Source organism: Rhinolophus ferrumequinum, chromosome 9, assembly GCF_004115265.2.
Source record: "Rhinolophus ferrumequinum isolate MPI-CBG mRhiFer1 chromosome 9, mRhiFer1_v1.p, whole genome shotgun sequence".
Lineage (NCBI taxonomy): Eukaryota > Metazoa > Chordata > Mammalia > Chiroptera > Rhinolophidae > Rhinolophus > Rhinolophus ferrumequinum.
Genome location: NC_046292.1, coordinates 22,574,882 through 22,598,053, shown reverse-complemented (window position 1 = coordinate 22,598,053; position 23,172 = coordinate 22,574,882).

Genomic DNA, 23,172 nt, shown 5'->3' with positions numbered 1-23,172 from the left:
CTGAGCCACACCTGAAGTCTCCGAGGCTAGAAAAAGGAGGGCCCACGCACAGGCCTCACAGGTACCTGGGAGGGCCCGGTGCCCCTGGAGGCCCATGTGGGCCCACACCACCGCTCCCTTCCCTGAGCACAAACACCATCCTGCCTTCCTGTTCGGAGTCCTCCCTCCTCTCCCCTCCCATCTCAGATAAAGCCCTTCACAGAGAAGACCATTCATCCCAAACACACCACACTTGTGGGTCTTATCCTCTATCTTCTGGTTTCTCCAGCAGCCCAGGGAGGCAGCTGAGACTCAAAGAACTGGCCAGATGATGCAGAAACAGTTATTGAACATGTATGGGTCAGGCCCCTGTTTGGCCTCCAGAAAACAAGCCAGTCAGGATTCCTGTAAGGAGCCCACAGTCTGGCTCGGACGACAGACGCTAAACATGTGAGCATGTCAGTAATCAATCAATTACTGTTGTTTGGGCTGTTCAGAAAAATAAACGTAGCTGGAGAACTTCAAAACAGGGAGCTGACCTCTCTGGGCAGACAGGGAAGGTATTCCTGAGGAAGTGACACTGCAGTTCAAACCTAAGGACGCGGAGGAACCAGCTTTCTCAATGAAGCAGCAGGGGGAACAGTGTTACCAAGTCCAAGATGACTTGTCCAAGGTCATCTGGCCATAGGAGGATCTGACTCCAGGCCCCCTGCTTCACAGTCCCCTCCCATCAGTATTTTTCACCCATAATTCAAACGGCAAAAACTTTCTGTATCTTTGATCTTACTGGATCCTCTGTGAGGTAGGGCCCATATTCCCCAGTCAAAGGCAAACTGAAACCCAGGAAGTCTGAATGACTCATCCATGTCTATAGACCAAGTCAGATCCAGGACAAAAACCCACATCTCTGGGTTCTGAGATATCTGGTGAGATCACGGAGGGAAATCGCCATTACCTTTCCCAGCTTTGCTTTGGGCGAGACCATCTCTGGAATGTCAACCCCAAGGGACTTTCCTGGGAAACAAGTTCCTGGAAGGACATGAGAACAGCCCAAGAGATATTTTCAACTTGGGGACAGCCCTATGCTGAGCCTGAGGGTACCCAGGAACCCCAGAGAGTTTTCCCAGCACTGCTGGTAGTCCAGAGCTCAGAGCAGACACCCGGACTGTGGTTTTTTTCTGCCCATGAGGTTTCAAGCTGGAGTGCTTTTGATGAAATGGAGTTTAAGCCCCACACTAGGGCTGGACAGGTCTCTCTAGGAGATTTGGGCACCACCATCAGAAAGACCTGTAAAGTGTAGGAAGCCCTAAGCCCTTGAGCACTGGGCCCTTAAGCCCTGAAGTGGGATGGGTGTCTTTGGACCCTAAGGGGGTCTTGACCCCATTCAGGGGCCTCTGGGTCCCACGGAAGAGTCTCTAGGCCCTTATAGAGAGGATCTTGGGGTTCTGATAAGGAGTTTTTGGATATTGTGGGCCTGGAGGAGAGAGTTCTAACAATACCAGATCACTTGTCAGAAGGATGGGAACAGTTGAAGTGTCTGAATATATTTGGGTGCATATATTTGCTGTGTATATGGAGTTTGTTCAGCCCGTTTTCTTCCCAGGGTGTTCACTCCTTAGTTATCTTATGTGTTCCACATTGGCCCTCAGAGCTACATTTTATGGAGCTAAAGAGATTGAAGATGGAGAAATGAAAAGAGCTGCCCAAGACCCCACAGAACACCTGGAATCAGACCTGACCTTCTCCTGTGGCCATCCGCCCTTGCACCCTCTGCTAGCCCGGAGCCCACCCTGCCCCAATCCAGCCTGGCCTGACCTTTCCAGCTCCTGCTGAGCTACAGGCCTTAGAAGGCAAAGAACCAAGCCCCACTCCCCACTTGAGTGCTTCTTTCTGAAAAAGCCCTGTCTGGGGAGGTGGGATGAACTGGGGACTTGAATTCTGGTTCTGCATTGCTGTGAATTTAAGTGAAATTTTGGATCTGAAAGTGCTTCACGAACTAAAAAACACTGAACCAACACAAAGAAGGGGAAACCACCACTCTGTTATGTACAGAGATGAGTGATTTGGAGTCAGGTCTTTGAGGGACTCATAGTCTGGGGAAACAGATGCACAGACCCACAATCCCAACATGGCATGAATAACTGGACAGTTAAGGGGTTTGCCAGGCACTATGAGGGCACAGACAACTCCTAAGGGAGTCAGGGAAGGCCCTGAGAGGAGGACATCGGCCCTGAGGGGTGTGTGAGAGTTTACTAAATAGACAAAAGAGAAAGTGTTCATTTCAGAGGGAGCAGCTGGTGTGAAGTCTTGGGGCTGAAAAGGGAGTGGTATCCAGCTACAGCATCCTAGCAGTGATGGGGGAAATGAGTCTTAGCAAGACAGGCCAGGCCAGGGCAGAGAAGCGCTTCAAAATGCTTCCAAAGAAGATATGGAGTTATTTTCAGTAAATAATGGGAATTCTATGCAAGGAATAATTATTTTCATTTTTTTACCAATTTCAAAATAGAGGCTGAGAGTGAGCAAGCAAATTGCCCAAAGCCTCTGTATTACTCAGGAAAACAGAACAAATAGGATGGAGATATTTTATACATATATCTATATGCATACTATATGGATTATATATACATATATACACATATATATGTCTGGAGATATATATGTCTGGAGATATATAATTTATATACATTTATATAAATATGTACATATAAATGTGCTTACCACATATTTATATGAATGTATATAAATTATGTATCTCATACATAATTTATATATACATATATTTATATTTTTATATACTTGTATTTTATATTCTATCTATAAAAAGATTTATTGTATATAAGAGATTTCTTATAAAGAGTTTTGCTTACACAATTATGGAGACCAGTAAGTCCCAAATCTGCAGGGTGAGCCGGCCAGCTGGAGACCCAGGAGAGCCAATGGTTTATTATAGTTCCAGTCCAAGCCCAAAGCTATCTGGGAACCCTGTGAGCCAGTCGACTTCACATATAAAATTAAGTATCACAGCCTCACGGCTTAAAAGTGGCAGAGGTGGGGTTCGAACCCAAGCCTATCTAACTCAAGATTCCTTTGCTGCAACAGTCACTGGGCAATAATCCGGGGCTCTCCTTTCCCAGCCTGGACTCCAGCTCCCTTGCCAGCTGGAAAACAGCAGCCAGTCTCCAACCAGGTTAAGCTGTTGGCCAGTTAGATAACCCAGCAGGGCGTGGGGAAGGAGCTAACCAGCAGCCTCTCTGTTTTACACGAGGCTTTACAAAGGGCTTTACACCCTCTTGGGAGGAGAGGTGAGGGCAAGGAAGTTGGGGCTTGCCCAGCAGAAGTGGACCTCCTGCACCTTAGGCTTCTGAAGAGCTGTGCCTCTGTCTCCCTTCTCCCCCTGCTCCCTGGCCTGGAGAATCATTGCTTTCAAGATTGTTAGAGATGGAAAAGCCCCCAACTTTCCCTTCTTCAAATCAATTTCATACCATTATGCAGACGGCAAAACAGAGGACCAAAGCAGGAAAGGGCTTTCCCATGGTCACTCAGCCAGTCCAGTTCTCTTCAACACAAATCTATAGGTCTTACTATGTTCTACTTGCAGAGGCCTTAAAGTGCAAAGGAATTGAATAGGCAAGTCCAGGAGTGTGGTTACGTGACTCTCCTCACCAGCCTGGGGTCCCTAGGGACAAGATTGACCCGCCCCCACCCCATGTCAGCACAGAGAAGATATGTGGCTATTCAATAACATCCCCACATGTTCCACAAGGTCGGGGTACATATGAGAGACACAGAGTATGAACTCTCAGGGAACAGAACTTCATGACTAGGGACTAATATAAATGCGGGTGGTAAGGGGAAAAGAGTTGAGATTAATACATCCCAGTTTCCAGGCTTCAGCTCCTGGATCCCTGGGGGATCCTTCTGTAATTTTGAGAACTGGAAGAGGAGCAGATCTGGAGAGAAGATGGCAAGTACAGCTGGGACCTTGAAATCATGAGTAAAGGTCTGGAGGAGGAAAAGTACAAGGCTTGTTTGAGGAAAATTGTTGCTGCGTCTTGAAGAATGGGAAGTATTAGATGTGAGGGGCAGAGGATTTGAATGGAGGCTGAGGTTAGTCCTTGATCCCTTCTGAGCCGTGGAGAGCCACTGAAGATCTTGAAGGAGATCCCCAAGGATATGATTCCAAAGGCCACTCCCAGCAAGCACCATGGGAACAGCATACCCCATATTCCTCAGAGAGAGGGGAAGATGAAGCCACATCAGTGTCCACTTTCTTCCCTGTTCACCCCATTTGAACTCGGCAACCCTGAAAGTGAGGAAGGATAAAATGCCCACTGGGCAAATGGCAAAACTAAGACATGGAGAGGTAAAGTGGCCTGCCCAGAATCACAGCTGGGAAGCAGACTCATAGGCTTGGAACCCCTCCCCCCACTCCGGTTTTACAGAGAAGGAAGGAGAAGCCGAAAGGGGAATGCCCCTGTTTTGCCAATAAGGAAGTAGAAATAGAGGAGGTTGGTCTTCTCTAGCCATTCAGTGAATAATGATCAAGTTCCCCAACTATCTTGGGTGTTGATTCATCTCTCCACACGACTGGGCCTTTCTACTGTCCCCAACCCCAGAGATTACAAAATACTTGTCTTGGTCACAGTATCTTGCATTCAAGGTCATGCCACTGCAGAACCAGACGTAACTTCACTCTCACTCAGTACAGAAGTCCAGAGAGGAGAAACAACCTCCCATGTCCCCCAGCAAATCAGGAGCTAACTCCAAAGGCTATTTCCCTGGGCCATTCTTGGAGTAGCCGAATAGAGGCTTGACTGGTGGGACCAGCCTCTGCGTGACCCTAGGAAACCTCTGTGGGGAGAGGGAGGTTCTGACGCCCAGAGATGGCAGTGGCTGGCCTGAGGCTCCACGAGCTAAGACCTGTTGCTGCCCTTGGTCAACACCAGGTACTTTCTGACTGTGATGGGGGATGGGCAGGACTGCAGCACCTGCCCACATCCCACCATGAGAACACACCAGGAGCAAGGGGCTTTCCACCCAGATCCCCGAGAAGTTGCTCCATCATTCTGTCTTACCACAAGCATTTCCTTCTCTAAAAACTCCCTTCCCGCACGCAGGCCCTGAGACCAGCCAGGCTCTCCGCACAGAGGACCCAGATTACTTTCTTTAGCTGTAGCCACACCAGGCTCAGGAATGTCCCAGGAGGCCCTCCTACCCCTGCCACTGCCACAAACTGAGGGTGTGTGTGGGGCTGGCCTCAGGAAGGGCTGGGCCTGAAACTGCACACTGAGAGTAAGTGTGACTTGCTCCCAACGCTGCAAAGCAGTTTATGTACGACAGCTGACAGCTCGCTTGATCCTCACAGCCATCCCGTGGGGGTGGGAACAGTTCCTGTCAATGGTCATTTTACAGGCAAGGAAACTGAAGGCGGGGAAGGAGCTCGAGGTAACAAGCTTTGCCGTCTGGCTCTGAGCTCTCTGTTCCTCCTGAAGGTCTGTCTGCTCAGTGGTGTCAGAGTATCAGGTTTTTGTTTTGTTTTGCTGTCGGAGATTTTTGGGGGGCGGTTGCCTAGGAAAGAGTTAAGATTTTCAATGGTGCCAAAGCGAGAAGGGTCCACGGGATGGGGAAACTGGAGTTTCGAAGGAGACCTGTCTTAGCAAAGGTGATGCAACAAGAGAACTAACTGTCTAGGCTCAGACTCGGCGGCGGGAAGCCCCTGCCAGGCTTGCATCCTTACATCCGGGCTGCTGCCTCCACTCTCTAAGGTCTCGGTTTCTCCTCTACAGAGGCCAGGGGGCCTTTCCAGAGCTCAGGCTTCGGGTGGGGCTGCAGACTGAGAGCTGCGCTTGCGGAAACTGGTTTGGCTGTGTGGGTGCATAAATTCCGGCCCCGCCGCTCCCCAAACCCAGGCGGGCCTCCCGCGCCCCTCCAGCTCCGCCCCAGTCTCGCCTCTAACCCCTTCACTCTAGGCCGTGAGAGGCTCCGCCCCCAGCGATGCTCCCGCTGTGAGGGGCAGGGCCTATGCCCGCCGTAGCCTGGCTGGAAACCCGCTGCGCCTACCCCACCTAGCGTGACCCACCTTGGGAGATGGAGGGTTGGCTTCCCCTAGGAGAGCCGCACCGGCTGGTGAGCGACACCTGCTCACCGACACTCACACATTCATCCATTCACTTATTCAACCTCCCCGATGTTTAGTCATCCATTCCTTCAACACATCCAGCACCTTCTAATTCTCACACTCAACATTTCTTGACAGCCACAGTGAGTCTTCTGCTGGACCCCAGGGACACAGAAGGAACAAGGTAGACATGGTGTCTACTCTGGAGGACTTTTTTGAGTGTAGGGGGCACAGCAGAGTGTGTCTAATGCTATATGGGACTTGGGAAAGCAGCAAGACAGCGAGAGATCCTGAAGTGTGTATCCAGGGAAGGCTACAAAGGATGCGGAATCTGACCTGGGTCAGGAAGGGAGCACCACCAGTTGGGCAGGTGAAGAATTAATAGTAATCGCCATATGAGCTCCTTACCGCGCTCTGTGTGCTTTATTTCCATTCATTTTCTTCTTTACCACAAACCTGGGATGGATTGGATAGAAGGATATTGTTACCCCCATTTTACAGGTGAGGAAACAGACCAAGAGGTTAAATTAACTGTCCAAAGTGATAGACCAATAAACAGGGAAGCCAGACTTCGAACCAGGTCTGGCTATCTCCAAACCTAGTGCTAAGTTTAGACTTCGATTTAAATTTTAAAATCCAGGGTGTTAACTATAAAGGCCTGGAGGCTCTACCCAAAATATAAGCTGTGATAGCCTCTAGGAGATGAGTTTACATTGTTATGTTACACACATTTGAATTCTGTATGAGACTGGAGATACCTACATATGTTAGAATTCACAGTTACCCTTATGGTACATTAATTTTTCTTTCTCAGGTAATTTTCCTTCCCCCAGGAATGAAAATTGCTTGAGTGTGAGGGTTTTGTTTTTTTTTTTCTTTTTCTTGATTACAAAAATATAGGATCTTTTTTTAAAAAATCCATCTATTTAAAAATAACCATTTTCAGTGATTTTTTTTCCCTTTGCGTTTTCCCAGCTTACTTCATCAAACATGTATAACCTTTGTAATTTGAAAGTAAATGTTTTTAAGAAATGAGTCGCACACATCAAGGAGTGGGGTCACACAACCAACCAGAGCTCTGGCGATTCCCGAGAAAAAGCCTGGGGGTTTTGGTTGACCTCAGACCGGAGTGAGTCAGCGGGGTGAAATAGCAGCCAAATGTGATTAAATTAAATATCTTAAAATGGGGAGATCATTCTGGATTATCAGAGTGGGCCCGACATAATCACACAGGTCCTTATAAGAGAAAAGGCAATGTGTGAGATAGAAGCAAAGAGAGAAAAATTTAAAGATGCTAAGCTGCTGGCTTTGAAGATAAAGAAAGGACCACAAGCCAAGGAATGCAGCTCCAGAAAAAAAGGCAATGGATTCTTCCCTAGAGCCTCCCAAAGAAATGCAAGCCCTGTCAACACCTTGATTTTAGCCCCTTAAAACCCATTTGGGACTTCTGACTTCCAACTGTAAGATAATAAAGTCATCTTGTTTTAAGCCACTAAGTTTATGGTACTTTGTTACAGAAGCTATAGAAAATGGATAGGAATGTAACTGCCAAAGATAGAAAACTGCCTCTGGTTGTCACAGTGTGTGAGCAAATAAATATATACACACCCACATTCACACACTGCTTTTGGCCTGTGCGTTCAGGGGAGCAGGTGCATACAGATGCTAAGTGGCTTCCAGCCTTAAAGAGTGAGAGCACCTGTAGCCACTTAGACCCACATAGACCACTGCTGGTCTTATTTCCACAAGTAAGCAAATGTGATTCATTCCCTTAATAAACATTTACTGAGTACCTCCTCTATGCCCAGCATGGTGCTGGTGTGGGTACACAGAGATGCACCAAACAGATCTTCCTGGGACTTCTGAGGAAGGGGGGACAGAAGTTCAATACTTTTTCCCATGTATAATTATAGTGAGGGTGTCCCTGAAGGGGGTTCAGTTCTAAAGCCAGCACTCAGGTGGAAAGGGCATATCATTCAAAATTACATTTAAAAGTCCTTAGATTACCTATAATGCATACTAATTCTTTTGCATGCTTTGGTCTGAGAATTAGGCTGAAGGAAGTAACTAAAAGAAAGGCTGTCTTGAGATAGCTGGACATTGAAGCTACTCCGTGTTGAAATAAAAGATCCTGTCTCTCACGATGAGCTGAAGTTGGGCAGAGAATTTAGGAGTGTTCCTGGCAATTACAGGGGAGATTCCAATCTGCTTATATGTGAAACATCTATCATCTTACTGCACGTTAAAGGTTAGTTTGTTTTTGTGAGGATAACACCAAATTCTGGAGTTGCATCTTTGGAGGTCAGTGATTGGAGATAAATTCTAAAGTTGGTATTAGTTAAATGTGCCTGTGATGTGAGCCCACAGGACAAACTATAGTCAGTGCTGTTACAGAAAAGAGCTGGACCCATGAGACTCCACGGTTGGAGGAACGTGGGGGCTTGCAGAGGCCTTCCCAGAGGAAGTGACATTGAACTGACACATGAGGCACAGGGGGGCATTACCAGGCAAGGCGACTATGGGGGAGAATATTCTGAGCACACAAACCACCTCAGCGAGTGTCTGGAGTTGAGGCCTCCTCTATAGGTCCAAAGGGGTGATGCTCACAGCCCACTTGCTGCCCAGAGGAACACTGTCACTTGCTGTCTTAACCCTGAGACCTCTAGGAGACCCTTGTCTGTAAACCCAGTTCCACTTTCTAGGAAATACTAGGGATTTCTTAAGATAGTTTCCTGTTTATGCCTGAGGCACATTTTATTTTCTGGAATGGCATGGTAAGCTTTTGGGAAGAGTGGTCCTAGAATCTGCTCTAACAGTGACTTGTTGTGTGGCTTTGGGCCAGTCACTTCTCTCTGGGCCTTGATTTGTAAAGTGGGGGTTGGGGTGATTTTGAACCCTTCCAGGTCTAACACAGTCCTGGGACTTAGAGAAATAGCACCCTACAGAGGTTTGAAACCCCGGGCGGTGGCACTGGCTCTGAATGTGAGTCCTGACTCCACCATTCACTGGCAACTTGGGCAAGTCATTTCACCTCTCTGAGGCTCTATTTCCAATCTGTAAAACAGGGGCCTTTGTTCCCATCCCTCTGGATTACATGAGAATTAAATGAGATCATGGACATAAAGCATTTGTTGCTGTGCCAAGCCCAGCAAATGGCAAGCACTGTCCTTTTTTGTGATGATTGTGAAGTGGTATGTGTTAACTCTGCTGATAGCTGTACAACGCACCACCCTCAGGGTTTACCATCAGTGTGGTCTCTGCAAACAGCAGCAGAGGTCCTCTGATGGGTGTTCAGGGAAACACTGAGAGATAAATAGCTTCATTTTCGCAGGAACTAGGAAACTCCCCATAGGGAAGAGTCTGCCAGGTAGGCCATGGCTGCACTAACTTGTGGGTACAAAGATAATTCCCAGATTGCTGCAAGAGTGGGCCTGGGATGGAGTCTGGGTGACCCAAATTAGCTCCAGGTGGGAAAGGAAATGTCCCTACCTTCACTGGTAACCAGGGCCAGGACAGGCTGAGGCAGAATGAACAGGAGGACAACTGAGTCTCCCCTCACCCATGACCAGCCCCTGGGATTCTGGCCCTGGCCCACCATCACTCTGATTCTGACCATCTGGTCATTTTGCAGCTTAGATAGTCTGACTGCTCTTTCCACAAGGAATGGAAACTGAGTTCCAGAAAGGGGCAGCGACTTGCCCAAAATCACTCAGCAAATGAGAACCAGAATCAAGGTCTCCAGGCCTCAGATCCAAGAATCTCTGACAGCATCACACAGCCTCCTTGACTCTGTCAAATGAGCGTGTAGCTGGTCGTTGCCAGGCAACTGCAGCAGCACCAGATGTTTTCTATTTCCACATTTCCATGGGAATCAGGCCACCCAGTGACAGTCAACCTCAGAGAGAAAATGTCTCTGGCTTAAGGGACAGTAGGGAGGAGGGCTTCTTCTAGCGAAGCCCTGACTCAGGCAAGACACAGTCAGTTCCCCTCTGAGGCCCCAAGTTCCTCCCAGGCAGCCGGGACCTATCTATCTTTCTGGCTTCGGGACAGACTCACATGATTTCTCTCCAGGCAGAGCTGAGCTGTTATAGATAGCAGCAAGTGCTGGAGGAGAAAATCCTGCAGGGCCTTTTAGTCACTATTGAGAGGCACCTTGAGAGAGCAATTTGGAGTCTCCCCTTGGCCTCTCTCTGCCACTCATTGGCTGTGTGACCTTAGTCAAGTCTCTCCACCTCTCTGAGTTAGTTTCATCATCTGTAAAATGGGGTTAATTCTATCTACCTCTCAGATCTGTTTAAGGAGTAAATGAAATAATGAATGTAAAGTACCAGGTATAGAAGTAGGTACTGAGTACAGGCAGAGCTCATTTATTGTGCTTCACAAATGTTGAGTTTTTTACAAATTGAAGGCAAGCGCCTCTACCAGCAAAACGATTACGACTCACTTTATTGCAGTGGTCTGGAAGCTAACCCGCAATATCTCTGAGGTACACCTTTATTGGTATCTGTGTCAGTTGGCTTTCTCAGTTGTAAACAAGAGTCCATTCTAGGTTGTCTAGCAGAAAAGGGCCAGAGAATCAGGCCAAAAGGCTACACAGCAAGGAACAATATCCCCAGACTGCTACTCCAGTAGAGATCCTAGAGTCCCCCTTTCCCCAGCTGCCAGCACACAGGACAGACATGGTAGTATGTGCCAGGAATGGCACCCCTTACCTTCTCACTTCCCTTTTAGGATCTGGTACAGGAGGAAAGAAGCAGAGTCCTGGCTCCCAGGGCTGGGCTGCAGAGGTAAAACACGAATTGCCAACACATGTATGAGCAGTATACACTGGGCACAGAGTGCTTACAACTCTTGGAGAGGGATACTGTTATGATGCCAGTTTACAGATTTGGAAACTGAGGCACAGAGAGGTTCCCTAATTTGCCTGAGATCACACAGCTAGTAAGTAGTAGAACCAGGACTAGCCATGCAGTCTAGCTCCAGAGCCTGTTCTCTTAACTACTACCTCTGTTCTCACTATCCTGAACTGGAACTCAGCATGAGGTACCTGAGAAATAGTGTTATATGTGATGGGAGGTTCTAGCATAAATATGCCTAGGTAGACGGATGATTGGATTTCATTCATTCATTCAACTGGTATTAAGCACTTTCTGTGTTCTCTGTGATCAGCACTGCACAAGACTGACGTGGCTTCTGCTTAGCAGTTGCTTAGGGATGGAGGAGAAAACACACAAGAAACAAGCAAACGCCCAAATAAACAAATAATCACAAATTATGAACGACTGATGAAGGCAGCACAAAGTGTGGTGTGAAAAACGATGTTGGGGCAGCCCTGGGGGTAGGGCGGGCTCTTCCTGGCTCATTCTGTCCAGCCATCCTGGCCTCGGTGCTGCTCTCTGAAACCACCTGGCAGCCGAAAGCTTTTGCATTGCCTGTTCCTTCTGCTTAGGAAAGTTTCCCCAGTTACCTAATGGCTAACTCACCTCTTTAAGACTTTGCACAAATATCACCGGCGGCAGTGAGGCTCTCTCCCTGACACCACTCTTTCACGTTGCCTCCTCCCTCGGTCCCACCCCCCATCAGCACTCCTCAGCCTCCTTGCTCTGCCCAGCCCTTATCACCTTCTAACAGAATTTACTAAACTGTGTTGACAATTTGTCAGCTTCCCCTTGTAGAAGGTAAGCACCACGAGAGCAAGGGCCTTTGTTCTGTTCACTGAACAGTGTGTTGCTCCCAGTATGTGCTCAAAGACATTTGTTGAATGAATGGAAATAGCCTCCCCAAGGTCACACAGCTGGGAAGCAGCGTGGCTGAGGTTTGAATTCAACTTTATTTGGCTCTAAAGCTATAGCATTTTCTTCCTAGGGTGGTTATGAGGCTCCAAGAAGTTCACGTGTGTCAGCCACACTTACTACAGTGGCTGGTGCAAAGGTTAGTGTACCATAAATGTGAGTTATTATTAATTACTACGATTACCATTGCCCCTCTCTCCTCCTGGGCTCATTTCTCTAAATTCCATAATAGTTCAGTCAGCTCTTTGAGGTGCTACTTCAAGCCTGACTTGGGTAGACACACTGACATGACCTTCAGGAAGGGAAAATACAGGTGTCTCTGACAGCCCAGGTTGCAGGGAGCCCTGAGGCTGCAGAATGCAATCCTTTATGTGGCCTTGGACACTGTGTAACTGACCTGAAATTGTTCTCCCACAATTGCAAACAACACAGACTTCCTGTGTTTTAAAAAAGGGGAAGTCCAGCCAGCAGTTTACCTTGAGTCATTTGTTTCGAGAAGGAAGCCTGGGCAGTTGGCAGAAGGTAGCGGAAGGAGGAGGGCTGCTGGAAGAAAGGAGGCCTGAATTCTAGAAGGAGTGCCACCACGTCTCAGCTGGCTACACTAAACAAGTCCCCTCTCTGGCCTTAATTTTCTCATTTGGAAAATGGGACACTGACCTTCACCTCACCTGCTGTTCTGCATAGTACTAATAACTATGAGTGTCCCGTGTGTAAAGAGCTGGGAATACTTATGCACATTTAACTGGGAGGGCTTGGAATAGCCTCTAAGTCCAGAAGTTAAAAATATACAGATCCGCATTCAAATCATGACCCAATCACTTTCTAGCTATGTGTCCCTGGACAAGTAATGGAATCTCCCTGAGTCTTGGTTTCTTTTCCTTGAAAACGGATCCTTGGTTTCACCAGTTGTGAAATAATAGCTTATCACCTGTACTGGTTTTAAGGGTTAACGGAGATATGCACATCAGGGTCTAGGAAGAAACTAGGCTCAGAGCAAGCTCTCAGGAAAGGTGGCTCTTGTTTTTAATCCTCGATGACCTCTCACTTCCTCACCTCTCCCCTGTGTGCTGTCTTGGCCAGTCCCAGCTGTGCTCAGGACAAAGTCACTTCTGACATTGCTTCTAATAGACCTTCTCCCACACCTGTGAGGCCACGCATAATTGTTATAATAGAGGATAATTTCATTCATATTTTTACTGATTATAAAAGTAATATGTTCATGGTAGAAAAAAACTTTTAAGCAAAAAAGTAAAAAGAAGAAAATAGAGATTATGTAACTTTACCACCCAGATATAATCACTATTGACAGTTGGGTGACTTTCCTTCCTGATTTCTCTTTACTGCATGTGTAACAGGATGTTCAGTTTAAGTTTCCTTTCATTTTGGCTTTGGGACAGAGGCAAGGAATGCCAAGGACCACCCAAGCAGGGCATGCTGAAGGATGGAGAAACCGGTTCAACCACCATTAACCCATCGCCCACCTCCGGTCATCATGGAGTATGTGTGTGTGCATGGCAGAGACAAAGAGAAGAGAGGCTGGTTGGGACGGATTCTTTTGGAGAAGATTATTGGTTATTGTTTGGTCCCCACTGCAACACCCCTCCACCCCAGAGATGACGGGTGAGGGTATGTCTCTTCATTTTAGGGTAGGAGGCTTGAAGGGAACCATTGTGGCAAGTTTGAGACATACCTCAAGAGCAAGGAGAAAGGGACAGCTAAGGCCCACTCTTCTATCACCCGCACTTCCCCCAGCAGAGAGCTTATCATGCTGACTTGGAAATGTCCATTGAGTTGTCTGACTCCCCAGCTGGACCTGGACACATCTTTCAGACAGTCTGGTCTGGTACCCCCTGCCCCTGCAGAAAGCTTAGCACTTACTTGATCCTTGATAAATGCTCTGGTGAATGAAGGGAAGACTGGAGAAGCTGTGGAATAAAAAGCACAAAGAATAAGTGTGGGGGGCAAAAAACCCAAAAACTTTCTTCCCACCTTCTAAGTTTTTGTAGCTGGGTTAGTCAAATTAACATCACACAGATTAACAGGAGAAAATGTCCAAAATGTATTACGATGTGTCATAAGAATGAGACTCTAGGAAGGAGGCTATGAGCAGTCGAGGTTTATTTTATATGCCATTCTGCACTAAGGAGAGGGAGGCCGGGGTCTGGGATTTCAAAGGGAAAGCAGGCATTTTACAGGTAGATAGAAAGAGCTATCATGTGATAAACAAATTCTCGGCTGCTCACCCAGAAACAATAGGACACAGGGAAACAGGCTTTACTAGAGCTCTCCTTGTCTGCCACATTTAGTTTATATTAGGATGCTTAATTATGATACTCCCTTCCTTTAAGCAGTGTTTTTTTCTGTCTGAATTCCCTTAAGCAGGTAAGGGGGGAGGTCAAAGTTTCTTTCTGAGTTTTTGTTTCTTAATAACCAAAAGGCACATTTTGGGGTGGCAAACTTTGGTCCCCTGTACAAGGATTTAGAACCACAGAGATCTAAGTTCAAATCCTGACTGCCACTTTCTAGCTGTGTTTCCCTTGGGGAAGTTATGTCATCTCTCTAACCTCATTTTCCTGACTTGTAAAATAAGGATAATTTGAGTATCTGTTCTACAAAGTTTTGAATGAAATGAGGACAAGCGCTGGCACACAGTAGGTGTCCCCGCAATGACAAACGAAGGAAGACAGTTATCTTAGAAACTCTGCAAACTGGCTGGACCTCCTGGGAATTTCCTGTCTGAACTGATACAGTTCTGGAATTTTCAGATCCTGGTTTTCTTCCCTGTTCTTTCCTCAGTTCCCATTATCATATCATCTTTATAGCGGCAACAACAGCTGCCAGTTGTATGGCAATTTCTAGAAACTGCATGGCTTGGTCTCATTTAAATCTCACAATAATCCTGTAAGATCTACATTATAATCACCATTTCACAGATGAGGGAATCGAGGCCCAGAGAGGGTGAATGACTTGCCCAAGGGCATAAAGATCTAAGACTTCGAGGGCACTGGTTTGGGCCTTCCTTAAAGGAATTGATTTAATACGTGTGTACACAGCACCCACTGTGTGTCAGACACTTAACATTAGAGGTATTAAACAACAATTTTAACTCCCACAGTTGAAAGTCTTTTTAAAAGAAAGGGTTTGTTAGGCTATTGCTATGTGCAGCAAGAAAAAGACCGATCTTGGAGCATAAAGTCCAAACCACCAGCAGCATGGTTAGGTAGGAAAGAAACCACCTCGTCCCGGAGGGACAAGCATTTTTATACATCAGATGGAGGGGGAGAAGGATGTAAGCCCCTCTGAAAGAGTTTACATTAGCTATAGACAAAGGGGATGGGAGAAGGTGAAGCAGGGCTAGTTCTGGGATAGGTCCGGCAGAGTCTGCAGTGGAGTCCATAATGCTCTGGGGTAAGCAAGACACGAGGAGGTTCCTGGCTATTCTCTCTTAAATAATCTCGGAAACAGCCACCTGGAAGTTCATTTAATTCCGACACACACTAAGGAGTGTGAGCAGTCTTTTGTTAGTTTTGCACTGCTGTTGTTAACTGATTCATCCCTTTTTGCTCTCCCTCCCACCCTCTGGCCTGTTGCAATTTAAGACGTCTCAGAATTTTCTCCTTGTCAGCGGCATGGTTCCTGCCCCCTTATTGATGAGTGGGAAGAACAGACATTCAAGTCAAAACAATACCTATAACTTTGCATGGTAAGTGCTACCCATGAAAACCCCAGGCTGACGACAATTTCTTCTGCTGGGGGCAATCAGCTGGAGAGCGGGTCCAGTCCACTGTTTTCTATCTCTGTGGCTTTGGGCAAGCCACTTTGCCTCTCTGGGTTTTAATTTCTTCATCTGTAAAATGGGGATTATAATAGTACCTTTCTCATACAATCACTACAGATAATGTATGTAGCACACTGTCTGGCACAAGCAAGCACCTAATAAATTATAGCTGGTTCTTTATTACTGTAACCTGATGTCAGCCAGGAGCCCCTTGAGATCACGGATGAGTCCAAGCATCCATTCGAAAACCCTCTCCAAGATTACTGCAAATTCCTGGGAGGTTTTATTTCTCCTGGTCCAGCTCTTGCTTCAGCCTATACTTGCTTCAGCACTACACCAACACAAATGTAAAATTTGGCCCCTTCAGACGATTTCACAAACACCCCAGTCAGGGCAGCCTCAGTGAGCATTAGGAGATTTTTTTTTAAGCTTTCCAGGGATGGGGGAGAGAGATCACATCAAAGCCACAAAAACCCTCAGGGTGAACTAAAAATACCCTGGTTCCCAAAACAGCCTCAGCTGAGCTTCTATTTCTCTCTCTACACTGTTCCCAGCACCCCCAGCCCAGGGTCAGCTCTTATCCACACACACACACACACACACACACACACACACACACACACGCATGAGGCACAGCACCACAAGGGTCCCTCGCAGGCCATCTTGAAGCCCTACAAGGATGGGAGGAAATGTTTGCTGTCATTCATGGTAGTTAATGTTGGTGGGTGGGCAACCCTGACTGGTTTCCTGCTGCCTCTCCCCACCCCTTGTTCATGCCTTTTACCCAAATCCACTCCTCCAGTTTCTGGTAGATGCTCCAGTCCTCTTCCTTGTTGCCTCTACAGAAGCTGCTTCTCAGAGCTTCAAGCCTTCCCTTCCCCTTAAACAGTGTTTCAGAGTATTTTCTCGATGAAAACTATCCTCTTCCCTTAGAGGAGATCACACAGTGAGGCTCTATAAGCTGCATCCGGCCCACAGGGATGTTTTAAAAATCAAATCGACATTTAAAAATTGAGAGATTACAATCGGAATGTGTAGCTTTCTTGTAAACTCTCCCCAAGGAGCATGTTAGCCTCAATCGAGAGCAGGGTCCCTGTCCTTTAGACAGATTTTTCTTATGCCCCTGCCTGTTGGCCTCATTTATTTCTCCTGTTTAACCCCTGTCGGCTTTCATTTTTGTGACCTCTGGTAAGAGGCATTTCAGCGCCAGTTTCCACCCTCCATTGCATAATTATAACAAATTTGAGCCTATGACTTTGCTAAGTTCCCAAAGGGTACCCAAGGTAGAAGAAACAGCAAGAGTAGTCACTTACGTATGCAAGTGATGGCTGTTCCTGGAAGGGCAAGGGGTCCTGAGGCACTGGGTCTCTGGTGCAAGTGGGCTTGGGCGGTGGGGCTGGAAAGGGTTAAGCTGGGGCTTGGTTGTGAAGTACCGTAATGCCCTCTTAAGGGGTATTGGGAGCCAGAGCGGGGTTTAAAGCAGGGCGACACAGCGTGAGATGTACACATGAGAAAAGCTGCTGGGAATCTTCTCCCGTGGGATAGATTGCAACCTTCTCATCCCCGGCTGGCCCGGCAGGAAACCCAGAAGAGGCTAGGGCAGTGATCCCGGAGGGCCAGGGATGCTGAGGCCGGACGCATGGCGGCGGCGGTGGGAATGGACGGGAGGACCGCCAGGGAGGGATTCGGAGGCAGCCTTGCAGGAGAGTGCTTATGCTTGACCTTGACGCAAAACACTGCGGGCGCGGCGGCTGCAACTCGCTTGTCTTCCCTCCTCGCCGCGCTGCGGCGAACTGCGGCGAAATCCCGGCCACTCGCGGAGCACTTCCCCGCGCGGCTGCGGCACGTGAGGAGCCGGAGTGGGAAGGCGGGGGCGGCGGGATGGCGGGGATGCCGGTCTTCCCTGGAAAGCCCAAGAGGGGAGGGGAGGGGAGGGAAGGGGAAGGGAGACAGGTCACGTGGTGCCGCCACCAGGCGCAGCCCAATTGGTGAGTACCGCCGCGGAGCCAGCCAGAGCTGCGCCGATTTCCAGGCACTGAGTAGCCCCCTCCCCTGGTTCGCGCGACCCGGGCGTAATGCGCTGGCCCAGCACGGAGCGGGGTAGGGCGGGGGTTCTGCTCTCTCCGCATTGTGTACCGCTGTCCCTGGCGTCCCACCGTGGTCCTCACTGCACCTTGGGAGGTCTGATTGTCTCCGTGAACACATCCCTTCCCTGCTCCTCTCCTGCATTCACCGACCTGTCTCTTTCTCCAGTACTGCCGGGAAGCCAGCTTTGTTTGGGCTGGCTGAAGCAGGTTTCTGTTAACATGCCATAGTTTTGCAGTTGGAGCAAATCAATTAACCTGTCTGGAGGTGGGAAAAATTAAAACAGAAATTCCACAAGCCCCACACATCCATACCGACCTTATTACTCCCCAAAGTGCTCCTTCTTTGTGTCCCCTTCTCTGTTTTAGCAGAAACCCAAGAGTCATCTTCATCTCACTGTCCATCCAATCTATGACTAAAATCTATTAAATTTACCTCCAAAACATCTCTTAAACCCCAGTACCCAGTTTTGTTTTTTTTCCCCTTGGCATCTATCCTGATTTGTAACTCTGTTCATTTGTGATTGTTTTTCGTATGGTTTTCCACCCCTGCACTGGATGTTCCATGAGAACAGGGACCTTGTCTGTTTTGCTCATTGTTATATCAACAACATACTACCGGGCACATAGTAGGTGCTTAATACATGTTAATGCATAATGAATAGATGCATAGCAAGTCCTATATTAGGTTTAAGGTGTGGAAGGGGGCACAGATTTTTAAGGTGAAACACAGTTCTGTCCTCAAGTAGTCATCTACCCACAAAACATGCCCTGAGCTTTCTCTCCACCTGGACTTGGAAGGGGCCAGTGTAAAAGACGAATAACTCCATTTCTACCTTTCCCCTTCATCTAGGGGCATCACACATTGACTAACCTAGATAATAAGACTCGGTTGTATTGGACAGGTCAGGTGTGGTGGTACATACCAACCTCTCGAGTCAGAAGAGTCCAGGATTTTGACTCGATAATCTGGCTTCCCAGGCCAGCTTTGCCACCTTCTGGCTGTGTGGCTGCAAGTCTCCTCTCTCTCTGAGGCTCCATGTTGGCCTAAATGGAGAGCAGGATCCCTGTTCTTTAGATAGGTTTTTCTCATGCCATCTTAAAAATGGGGATAACAATACTATCTCAAGGAGCTCAAAGATAGAATGAGATAAGTGAAAGAAAGTGCCAGGTTTTATGACAAGTGCCAGGTTTTATGACAATGTTGAATGTACATAGGTAACTATACCTTCTAGTTTGCCTAGACCAGATTGATTGACACCTTTTGAACCAGAACGGTTAATAATAGCATTCCTTTTCATTCTCAAAAGTGTCCTGGGTTTGGACAGTAAATTATGTAGTCATCCTTGCAAAAGGTGTGACACTACAGTTATCTACATGGTGCCCCGGAGACACAAAGGAGGGTGGGAGGTGGGTCTGACTGTAGAAAAGGGGTACAATGATCATGGAAATGAACCTGGAAGTAGGCATGCGGCTGCACCAAGTAGACCAGCACTGGCAAAGAATCAGGCTTGATACTTCTGAGTATGTTTAGATAACATCAAGAAGCCCAAATGGCTCAATTCCAAGGTGCATGGAAAGAGGTGAGCCTGGCAGTGGGAACTATAAAAAGTTTTTGAGCAGGGGTTGACATGAGCCGATGGTTTCACAAGAGGCCAATTGAGGAGCTGGGTCAAAGTTCAGGCAAGAGAGATAATGAGGCCTGAACCAGGCAGAGGTTCTGTAAGCACTTTGGAGGTTCCATAAGCACTGTAGAGGCAAATAGGACTTGGATGTGGGGGTTGGAAGCAGGTCAGAGCAGGAGGACTTCCAGATGGAAGGGGAGGCCATTCACTGAGGCAGGTGGTGAGGAGGAAGGGCCAGGAGACAGGAGGCAAGTCAGATCAGACTGACTAGGCCGAGTGCCATTCACCGCTCCTGATCCAGAGGGAAAAGGCAGGGGTCACACCAGGTAGAGGTTACTTTTGAGGCCAGCGGTAGGAGCTGGGGAGCCGTCCGTATTCAGGGGACATCTGATAAAAATTAGCTTTCAGAGCAACCTTGAAAGGCAAGAGAAAGCTCAAAAGTAGAGCCTCAAGTAAAGAAAGACAGGTTTTTCAGGCCAACTTCATTGTACATATGGCTCTCCTGGATCAAAATGTTCCCACAATGTTCCACTACCTAACAGAATAAAGGCTAAAGTTTTCATTCTGGTGTTCAAGACTTCTGGTAACCTGGCCCCCACCTATCTCTGGTGAACATTTCATATTTCACCTGCTCATGTTTGGCCCTTCTCTTTTTGTGAAAACACAAGAATTGCTCCTACCCCTGCTCCAACCATAGGGTCCAGGTGGGGACTACCAGTCATGGCATCCCATCCCCCATGACCAAGGGCGCAGTTGCCATAGTATTTGTCTCAAAGGGTTACATGAGCCCAAAATCACTCTTTTGGCTTATGCTAGTGTGGGGCAGGGTGTCAAAAAAAATAACTTTCCTCCCACCTTCTAAGTTCTTGTAGCTGAGTTAATAATCATGAGACCAATTAACAGCAGGGAATGTCCAAAATTTATTATGGAAACACATGTGAGAGGTGCCATAAGAATATGAGACCCAAGGAGGTTATACACAGTTGAGGCTTCTGTGCTATTCTGGACAAAAGAAAAGGAGATAGGGGTCTGGGATTTCAAAGGGAAAGCAGGCGATTTACAGGTAGATGAAAAAGAGCAAACGTGATAAATTCTTGGCAGTCCACCCGGAAACAATGGGACATAGAGGGAAACAGGCTTTACTGGATTTCTCCTTGTCTGCCACACTTAGTGTATACTATGATGCTAAGGTGATGCTTTCTTTAAGCTGCTTTTCTGTCTGAATTCCCTTAAGCAGATAATGGGGAGGGTCGAAGGTTCTTTCTGAGTCTTTTGTTTCTTAACCAGTTTAAAACCAACATCCCAAAAGGCATATTTTGGGGTGCCAAAACTTTTGTCCCTTTCACTAATCCACATTAGACTTCTTTTTCTTGCATCCAATGGAGTCATAATACAGACACTTTCCCTTCTCTCTTCTCTTGTGCATCCTTCCAAACATTCTCTACTTCAGTCACACCTGCTCTTCACATTTCTTCAGACTGATCCTGGGTTTGTACCCCTATGCCTTTCCTCAAGACTCCCTCAACTTTGAGTGTCTTACAACTTGTCAACTCCTATTCATCCTTTGAGACCCAAGTCAAAGGGCTCTTCTTCCTCAGGAAAACCATCCTTGACCACCCTGAGCAAGGCTTGCTATACCTTCCTCTGGCTTGTCACAGCTTTTTGTACATGTCCTCATCACCTAGTATCCCAATGACCTGCTTTCTTGTCTGTAACCACTGCCCCCCCTCCTTAAGCTATGACCCTAGTGCCTGGCAAAAGGCCTAACGCAACGTATAATAAATATTTACTGAATGAGTGAATAGATGGATAAGAATCCTTCTCTCTCTCATGCCATGTCCCTGATTCACTACTCAGTTTCTATCAAGGGGAGACACAGAAGAAAAAGTAAGAGGAACTGCTTTAGTCCCTCAATTCAAGGGTGATGAATTCAGGATAGAAGAAACCCCAGTAGAAACAGAGCAACTGCAAAGTCCAGTGGCATTTATGAGAGTGCCAAAGTACTGATGGTGGCAGCTTTGAGGTGAGGCAGAGTTTGTTTGGGAGCCAGAGCCAAGACAAACATTTAGTATGCTGAGCTTTTCAGCAAGCTAGGATTATGACAGCTGTTTCTGTCAGCTGCATAGGGAGAAGCATCTAAAGGCCATCTGCATCTGCCTAGAATCAGGGGTCCCCATCTCCTTTGGCACTACCTGACCCAAGTAACAAGACAGCTCTCTACCCCACTCTTCATTCCCACCACAGGCACACACCTCCAAGGGAGCTTTACAGTTGATCAGGACATTGGGCATTGAGAACAGTCAAAAATGGCATAGGCGAATTGGGCCTGTATGACAAGTTCTGGCCAATAGTCTGTGAGTAGAAATAACGTATCATTTCCATGCTGATGTATTTAATTGCCGGTGCACAACGGTCCAGTTCTCTTTCTCCTATTGAGGCAATCCTGACAGCCTCATGTTGAGGTGGTAGAGCCCAGGATGGAAGACGTGTTTCTCTGAGTTACCCAGTGGAGTGGAGGAGAGCTACCCTGGAAATTGCCTTGACCCACAGCAGATTTTGCATGAGTGGGAAAAATATACCATTGTTGTTTTAAGCCATTGAAATATTTGGGTTATTTGTTACCACAGCAGAGCCTAGCTTATTCTGAACAATATATAGAAATTAATTGTTGTTTTAGCCATCCGTCATCAGACCTCCTTCCGTCTTTTTTTTCTTTTTAAAGTACTGCAAAGTACTTGTCTGTTTATTCTTATTATTATTGGGAAATGTTGGGGAACAGTGTGTTTCTCTAGGGCCCATCAGCTCCAAGTCAAGTCATTGTCCTTCAGTTGTGAGGGCACAGCTCAGCTCTAAGTCCAGTTCCCATTTTCAATCTTAGTTGCAGGGGGTGCAGCCCACCATCCCATGCGGAAATTGAACCGGCAACCTTGTTGTCAAGAGTTCGCGCTCTAACCAACTGAGCCATCCGGCCATCCCTCCAACAGCTCAGAGGCAGCTTGTTGTCTTCATTCTAGTTGCGGAGGGCACAGCTCACTGGCCCATGTGGGAATCGAACCAGCAACCCTGTTGTTAAGAGCTCGCAATCCATGCAACTGAGCCATCTGGCTGTTCCCAGACCTCCTTCTTTCTTGAGGAGAAATATTCCTTCTCCTTATAGGTCTCTTTGGTATTGACAAATCCAGCGGTCACGTCTTTATTTTTATCTTTCTTGATTTCTCAGGAGCATTTGTCACAATTGACCACTCCCCTTGGAAACATTTGATCTTGATGTCTGTGACATCACCCATGCTTGGTTTCTCTCCTATTTCACAGCCCCTGCTTCTCAGTTTCTTTTGCTGGTTCCTCTTCTACTGTTTCACCTCAAAAGTGTAAAGGTTCTCAGGGCTTATTTCTAAGGATCTTTCTCATGGTTTTAAATACCACCTATGAAAAAGACAGCTGGTTACCTTCCAGTATTCATTCTACCATTCTTTACTAATAACAGAGCCCCTATTTTTAGGGGTACATTGTGCCAGTTAAAAAACTACATTTCCCAGTATGGCAATGTGACTATGGCTAATGAGATGTAAGCAAAAAAGTGCAGGACTTCCAAGGCAGCCTTCTTAAAAGGAAAAATGTCATCTTTCTTCCCTTTTTCCTCCCCTCTAGGTGGAATGTGGGCCATAACAAGGTAACCTTAAGATTGGACATCAAGTGCTGAGGGTGGTGGAATAGCCCTGAACTGGCTACCTCTGGCCTTATTTTTCATGAATTAAGAAAGAAATGTCTATCATAAGCCATTTTTTCTTTTGTTATT